Raw genomic sequence first — 8,203 nt, forward strand, 5'->3', positions numbered from 1 at the left:
CATGCAGTTGTTCTACCAAACCTAGTAAGATATGTCAATTTTAACTTTATTTTCATACTAGTAATTAAGCATGTGTGTTGCACGTATGAATTGTTTTTCATATTAATTATTCAAATTTTAGATATAACATAGTTAAAATACAAATTAAAAATTAATAAAATTAACAATATGATTAAAAATAAACTTAAATACTTGTAGTGATGTGCACTTGGAGAAATTTTAAATTACAATAATATTTATTACTACTATTGTCTGTGACAAAATTCTGCCCTTTTTATTTTTTGTGTTCTATCTTTTTTTTTATTATTCAGTTATGACCATTTCTACCTTAAATAAGCATAACTTTTATTTTAATAGTAATTTTTATTTAATATGATGAATTAAAAATGTCCCCAAATGTCTTTGACAAAATTCTATGCTTTTTATTTTTTTTTTGTGTTCTATCTTTTTTTAATATTTATTATTCAATTATGACATCATGAGTTTTTTGAAAACTTGGATTATTGACCCACTTTTTAGATAAGAAAATAGTCTTGCTTTCATATCAGTTTTAAATTATGTATTTCATCTATATTATATAAACAATTTTTACTTATCACACTTGATTTTTGTTTGACATAATTAATATACATTTTTATAGATTATTTTGATTAATTATACTTTTTTATTACTTTTTAAAGATTTATTATTTAACTATCATGTCATTGATTAATCCATTTGAACCAAATCACTAATAGATGACGCAAAAACAAAAATAGTTTGATTTCTAGGTTGACATTAATTTTTGTATTACATTTCCATTATTGATAAAATTATATATTATGTATAATATTTATTTTTGTAATTCTTTATATTTTATATTTTAAAAGTTTTATTATTGGACTAAGACATCAATTCATTTCAAGGTTGATTTTAATTTTGACATTCCATTTCCATCATTTATTAAAAATCATTTTTACATTTCATTCTTATCTTTGTCTAGTATAATGAATTTATAATATTATTAACGTGCCCTATTGGTTTATTAAGGCATTTATAATATTATTAATGTGCCCAATTAGTATAATGAATTTAATTTTGGCATTTCATTTCCATCATTTCATACTTATCTTTGTTTAATTATGACATTCGCAAATGGTTGAATTGCTTATCCATATGAGGAGGAAAGAAAATGGTTGTGTTTTCAAATTACTTTTCATAATATTCATTTTTATATTATTAAAATTAATGTTTTTTATATTATTAAAATTAATGTTGTGGATTTAATTAGTAGAATTTAATGAGGAGAAAAATATATCTTAAATATAGGATTTAATAAGAAAATATACCCTAGATATGAGATTTAATGACAGATAATAGAAAAGTAGTTTTGCATCCAATTGGTTTTAAATTTTGCATTCTATTTCCATCATTAATGAAAACATTTCTTATTTATCATCAATGTTTTCAACCCAAATGTTGACCTCACCGATTGAACCGTTAAAACCATTATTCGACCTTGATTCTGGATTTGGTTTTGTTGAAACTCGCCATATAAATATATAAATTGGTCCCACCATGTCAGCATATCTCTCCTTTCTCCCCCACCCATTTCCAAATTTCTCAAAATTTTGAATTTTCTATTATTTTAACCCATATAATATCACTTAAGCCAATAAGGAAATCACATCTACTTAACTATTTCTAACAACCATAAAAAAAGAGGGATATGACTTTCCAATGTTTAGCCAAATGGGACCACTTTCCCCCACTTCCTCATAAATTGCCTCTAATCCCTATTTATCTCGTAAATTATCTCTAACTCCTATTTACCTCTTAAATTATCTCTAATTTAGTAGAGACGTTTTCTCCTAAACTATCTCTAAATCCTATTTATCCTCTCCCCCACTTTTTATCTATATCTATCTAAAGAAAGTTTTAATTAAAACAATCCAGAAGTATTTAAATGTTATAACGAAATTATATACTAAATTGAAAATATCTATTCAAAACACAAAAAATTAATAGATTTAATAATATTCATATTATTAATAATTCAATATTTTTACAAAGTTCATCATGAAATTTTGTAGTAATAACTAAAAATATTAAATAAAAAACATTAAAAATAGCTAAATAATATAGCAAAATATTTAATATGATGTAATGACATTAAAATAAATAAAATAAAACAAAGAAAATTTTAAAATTTTTACATATTATTTAAATATATAAAAATATAAATAAAAAAATATTTAACATGACAAAATTCTAAATAGTTAAAATAACGAAATTATGTAATAAATTTAAAAAAAAATCTTAAAAGTTGAAAAATAATTACAATAGAATTCATAATATTCATATTAATAATAATTTAATATTTTACAAAATTACTAACATATTATATAATAATAGTACAATTATAAGTTTATAGATTATTAAATTCAATAAATAGTTAATATTCTAAAAATTTAAATAACAACATTATTTCAATAAATTAATAACATTGTAAATAACTAATTTCACTTATATCAATTAATAATTATAGAAAATAACTATCAACAAAATTATATTTGTTAGTAATAATTTCACAACAATAGTATATATTCATTATATATTTTTATATACTATAATTAATATTTATTTTCGTTTTAGTAATTATTTATTATTTTATATAAATTTACTTTCAATATTTATTTATAAATCTATTTTTATTCTGTTATTTAATAGAAAATTATCAATTATTATTAGAGATTAAATAACTATTATTTAACTATAAATTTAGTTAAAATAAGGAGTGTTCAATGCTTGGTTCAGTTCAGTTGTAGGTTGTTTCACCAACCAAATCAATTTGCTCAAGTCCGCAGTTTGTTTCTTAAAACCAATTAACCATTAGTGAAAACCCACCAACTCGAGTTGTATCGATTTGGGTCTATTTTTGGATTTGTTTGTTTGTTCAAAAGATTTGAACTTAAAAATTAACATTAAATTTCATAAATTACAATGATATTATTAAAAAATAATTTACAAAAATTAAATCTATGATATAAAATATTTTAGACTAAGAAATATGAGAATTTTCCTACTTTCCCTATTAAAAAATTAAAGTTAAAATATAAAATATTAATATATATTTATTAAACCAAAGTCGATCTAAAATAATAGAAAACCGACCAACTCGGGTTGAGTTTGATTGGATTGTTTATTAAAAAGTTAAAATATAAAATAATTATATACTCTTATATATTTCTATTATTTAACTCTTGCTTAACAAAGCCTATGCATCACACGGGTCCCTGTCACCATGCCTTTCCTTGATCCATTACCCCCACCCTGCTTTCTCTTTGACTTTCTGTCCTCTCCCCTTCCCACCACTCCCATTAAGCCATGCCACCCAACTACCTAAAAATATTCCTACATTTTCGTAATATGTAATAATTTTTTCAAAAAATTTCATAAAACTATATTTTCGTAAAACCATTGAAAAATTAGGTAATTTTCATTGCAAATTATTGAAAATTATTAAAGATAAATGACTATGGAAAATGGAAAACTATAATTTGAGCAAATAATTACATAAATTATTATGATAAATTAGTATAATATTGGAAAACAAAAATTATTGGTTAGTTTATATTATAAATTATAATATAAATTAGTATAATTCTGTAAGTAAACCATTTAAAAGGAAAATAAATTATTTAATAAATATTTAAATAAATTTGAATAAATTTTCAATTTTACACAAGTATAATAAATTATCCAAAATTTTCATAAAATTACATTTTTGAATATTAAAATTACACAAGTATAGTATATCCTTTTGATTATTTCTATCATCAAATTAAATATTGGGTTAACGGGGACAGTGTTTTCAAAACTGGATCAAAGCAGATGGTTAGACCGAGAAAATTGGGAAGCGGACACTCTTTCACCTCAAAACCGCTTTTTGTCCAAAAACTATCTATTTGGTTAACGAACTACTGACCTGGGCAGTCGAACTATCAACCCATACATCAGTTTTTGGCCTTTTTTGTTTTTCTAATTCTTTTTTTTTGTCAGGGTGGGTCATTCGTTCGGACTGAACATTTAGACCGTTTGACGCCATAACGGTTTCCTATCCAGTCCAATTTTAAAAACATTAGACAGTGAGTGGGTGTCTTGCCTTATCTTAGCTTGGTGTGCGGATGACTTGGCCCAAGGCCCAACCCATGGACCAACTCGACCCATGGCATAGTACGAACCCGTGCCAAACCGACTCCCCAAATTATCCTAGAGGAGGGAGGCACGGCCCGAGATGCCTTGTGGAGCATGACACAACTCTCACTTTGTGTGGGCCACATGCGGGTTGTGTCGTGCCAACCTACCATGACCCAATTTACACCTCTACTCGAACCCGCTCAATACTAGGGACGAGGCTAGGAAATTCAAGGATTCCTAATCCTTGATGAGAAGTGGGGTTACCTTGCCTTGAACTCGCCCAAAATTGAGGAGTGGTTACTTTGCCTTGAACTCGCTTGACACTAGGGACACGGTGGGGAAGGGGTAGAGTGCCTTAACTATGGGGCAAGGAAAGGGATGGGGTGCCCTTCCTTGAACCCACCCCGTTGTCATTCCTATATAATTGTTAATTATTAGTTGAATTAATAAAAATTTTAGCTCTTATAATTATTTTTATTTATTTAAAGTTAATCAAAATTTTATTTAAAAATAATAAAAAGAATAAAAAAATTTAAAAATACTACAAATTATTAATAAAACTAAATTTATTAAAAAACATTTGTTCATATTCAATTAACAATAATATTTTTTTATAAATCAACATTAAATAAAAAATAAATTATTAAATCTTTCAAAATTTCCCGTGCATCGCACGGGCCCCTACTAGTTTTAGTTAAAAACCATCTAACCCGGGCAGTTCAACCATTTACCCGTTCGACCCGGTAACTAGGTTGTAAGTTGCACATTATGAGCAAACTTTTGGAAGCCATAACTTTGCACTCCAATGTCCAATTGGGGTGATCTTTTTTTGGTAACTTTTCAATATCTATACGTCCCAAGGGCCTTAGGTGCCTTCCCTTGCTATTTTCGTGAAAAAAACCTTTTTTGTCCTAAATTAATTTTTTTAATATTTTTATAAATAAAAAAATTTAAAAACATATATAAATGCAACATAATACATATATTATATGTAACATACGTAAAACATAATTATATTATTTATTGATAAAATATGTAAGAAGGACGACCTATGGGTCGGTTTTTAAAACATTGTTTTTCATACTTATTATTGTTTAATATGTCAAGTATATGATGCTAAAAATGTTCCCACTTTTTCTAATTTCCATATATATTTTTTGCATTTTATATATATTTGAAATTTATTATTTAATTATTGCAACATGAATTGGCCCATTTGAAATTTATCACCACCTAAATGAAAACACTATTTTTCCAGGTAGATTTTAAAAGTATAAGTTTTTATATTATTCGAATTATTAATTTATTATGTATGAATTTAATGACGAAAAGAAACAAAAAAATGCTTAAATATACGATGCAATGAAGGTGAATGCAAATACCTTAAATGTTGGATTTAATGAGAGAGAATTTAATGCATTGAATATTTTAACATTGCCTTTTTTTAATTCATTTAATATCGATAACCAATTACCCTTTTTTCTCTCATTTTCATCAGTAAATTAAAATATAGAAGGGTGAATTTTGTCCTCAAAAAATTCAAAAAATATTCTTGAGGTTAGTCATACTTTTTAAAGTAATATAAATATTCATATCTTTTGATGTAAAAATAACATCATTAATTATTTTATCTTTTGTAGGACATTTAACAACATGATGCACGATTCTCATATGCATGTATAACAAGTAGGGAGAGTGGCCATTCTAGAGCAAAGGGGAAATTTCTTACTTTTGATTAATGTTTTTTCTTTTATGTATTTATTTGTTTAAACACAATTGTTTAATTGTATACAAAGTTTTATTAATTATAATATTGAAATTTAGTTTGTTTTATTGAAATATATATATATATATATTGTCAATTAATTCAATATATATTATATGGATGGATGTGAACATTAATGAATCAGGCATAAAACAAGTGATGTAAAGTTATTAGGATACCAAAAAAACTAAAAATGAGTAAAAAAAGAAAACTTTTAACAACATTTAATAAATGTCATCAAAAGTGATAATCACTCACATTTAGTAATGTTTAACATACTTGAATTTGGAAAAAGTGCATTGAATGACTTTTAAATTGCTTTTAGCAACATTTGCAAATGTCACAAAAACTTTTTGCGACTTTCGCAAGTGCAATATTTGTGCCACTTTTGATGATATTTATGTAACTTTACAAAAACTCTTTTGTTTTATAGTGTTCACTATTCCATTTGGACATTTTTAATATACATTAATGTTGTTCTAATGTTTTATCTCACAATAACAAAAAGTCATTGGAAACATCTAAGCATCTTACTACATATAACTAAGAAATGGGGGGTTACCATTATCTGATAAAAAGAGGAGGCTATTTCAAATAGAAATCAGCATGGTTTTCAAAACAGGACCAGATTGGAAAACCCGAGAACTAGTCATCTATTTTCCCCCAAAACTGATTTTTTTCCCCAAAACCATTGATTTTGGTCAGCAAATCGCTGATTCGGCCAGTTAACCGTTCAAACGGTTTTGACTGTTTTCCAATTTTTTTTTTGCCAGAATGTTATAGCCGTTAAGGTCAAATGGTTGGACCATTCAAGCCGGTAACCAGACCCTTGATCGGTTCGGTCACCGATTCGTTTTTAAAAACCATGGAAATCAGGTTCCTAAGGTACAATATAATAAAGAGATCGATTTTTCTATTAAGAGCGTATTTGAATTTGCTAACAAATTTATAGACAAACTAAGAGACGATAAATAATTATAGAGATTTTTAGGATGCTTAAATTATATAGTACACCATTATCAAGACAGCTAAAAATAGATAACTTTTGCTAAAAACACTTAAAAATTCTCCCTCCAAATTGACAATAAAAATCACAATAGCAATAAAAAGAATTAGGTAAAGGGCAAAAAGATTATAGAAACATATGCGTTTAACATAGGATATGAGGGGACATTGAAGCAAACTAGTAACGAAAGGAAAGCGATAGTAAGTTTCACCTCAAAAACATGCAATGATACTCAAAAGAACTATTTGACAATAAAAAAGTAAGTGCTCAGTATAGTCTTTCGTATATCCAAATTCAAAACTAATCTTGTAAACCAACACTTTACCATGCAAATAGACCATAGGTTTGAGGAAGAAATTTTAGAAAATAAGACAAAGAATTTGGTGTCCAGCCATATATTTGCTAGGTGGCTGGCCATCTTGTCTGTTTTTGACTTTGACATGAAATATATAAAAGAAGTTGACAATTAGTTAATTTTTTGATAAATGAATTTGTATAGTGTATAAATGAAATTGGCAAGTAGTAGCCGCTTTGGATAGAATGTAAAGCCTCAACAGCCCATTTTCACCTCTACTAAAAAAATGAAGGTAAAATCCTTGGAAAAGGCAAAAGGATTTAATATGTTTATTCTCTCTAATGTAGATACGGTAATTTCAACCAACAAAAGTGAGACGCCCACATCCTAGAAAATCCTAATAAAGGGCTTCAAAAAAATCATTTTCTGGTATGTTCCTTAAACAAGAATCAAAAGTACTAGGAAGCTCATTCGTATAGAAACAGGATCAGTTCGAATTCAATGTTGTTATAAGAAGTCTTGAAGAGAAAAAATAGATTTTAAGATCATTATAATAAAGTTTATAACAATGAAAAAATGGGAACCTCAAAATCGATGCAGATTTCCCTCAAGGCCTTTAGAGCGAACACCTAAACACCTTAATTATTGGAGTTATAAGTCCACCCAAAGTAAAATATTCTTAATTCAAAATTAACAATAAAACATTCATGGTTTATCCATTCTCAAAAGACTTTCAGCATTGCTACTCCCAATCGGTGTCAATGGACATGAGCAATTTAGAAATGGAGCAGCTAAAGAAATTATTCCTAATGATAATCATATACAAAGATACAAACGGGGAAGCCCTTGCGAAAAAATGCAATTTGGAGATACAATTTTTTACACCTATTTGGAGTGATACCATGGTTTTAAAAACTACTTGGAAATGGCACCATTTTGGCCACCGGTTTCTGGATTG

The sequence above is a fragment of the Nelumbo nucifera genome, chromosome 5 (assembly GCF_055504915.1).
Source record: "Nelumbo nucifera cultivar China Antique chromosome 5, China Antique-T2T, whole genome shotgun sequence".
Taxonomy (NCBI): Eukaryota; Viridiplantae; Streptophyta; class Magnoliopsida; order Proteales; family Nelumbonaceae; genus Nelumbo; species Nelumbo nucifera.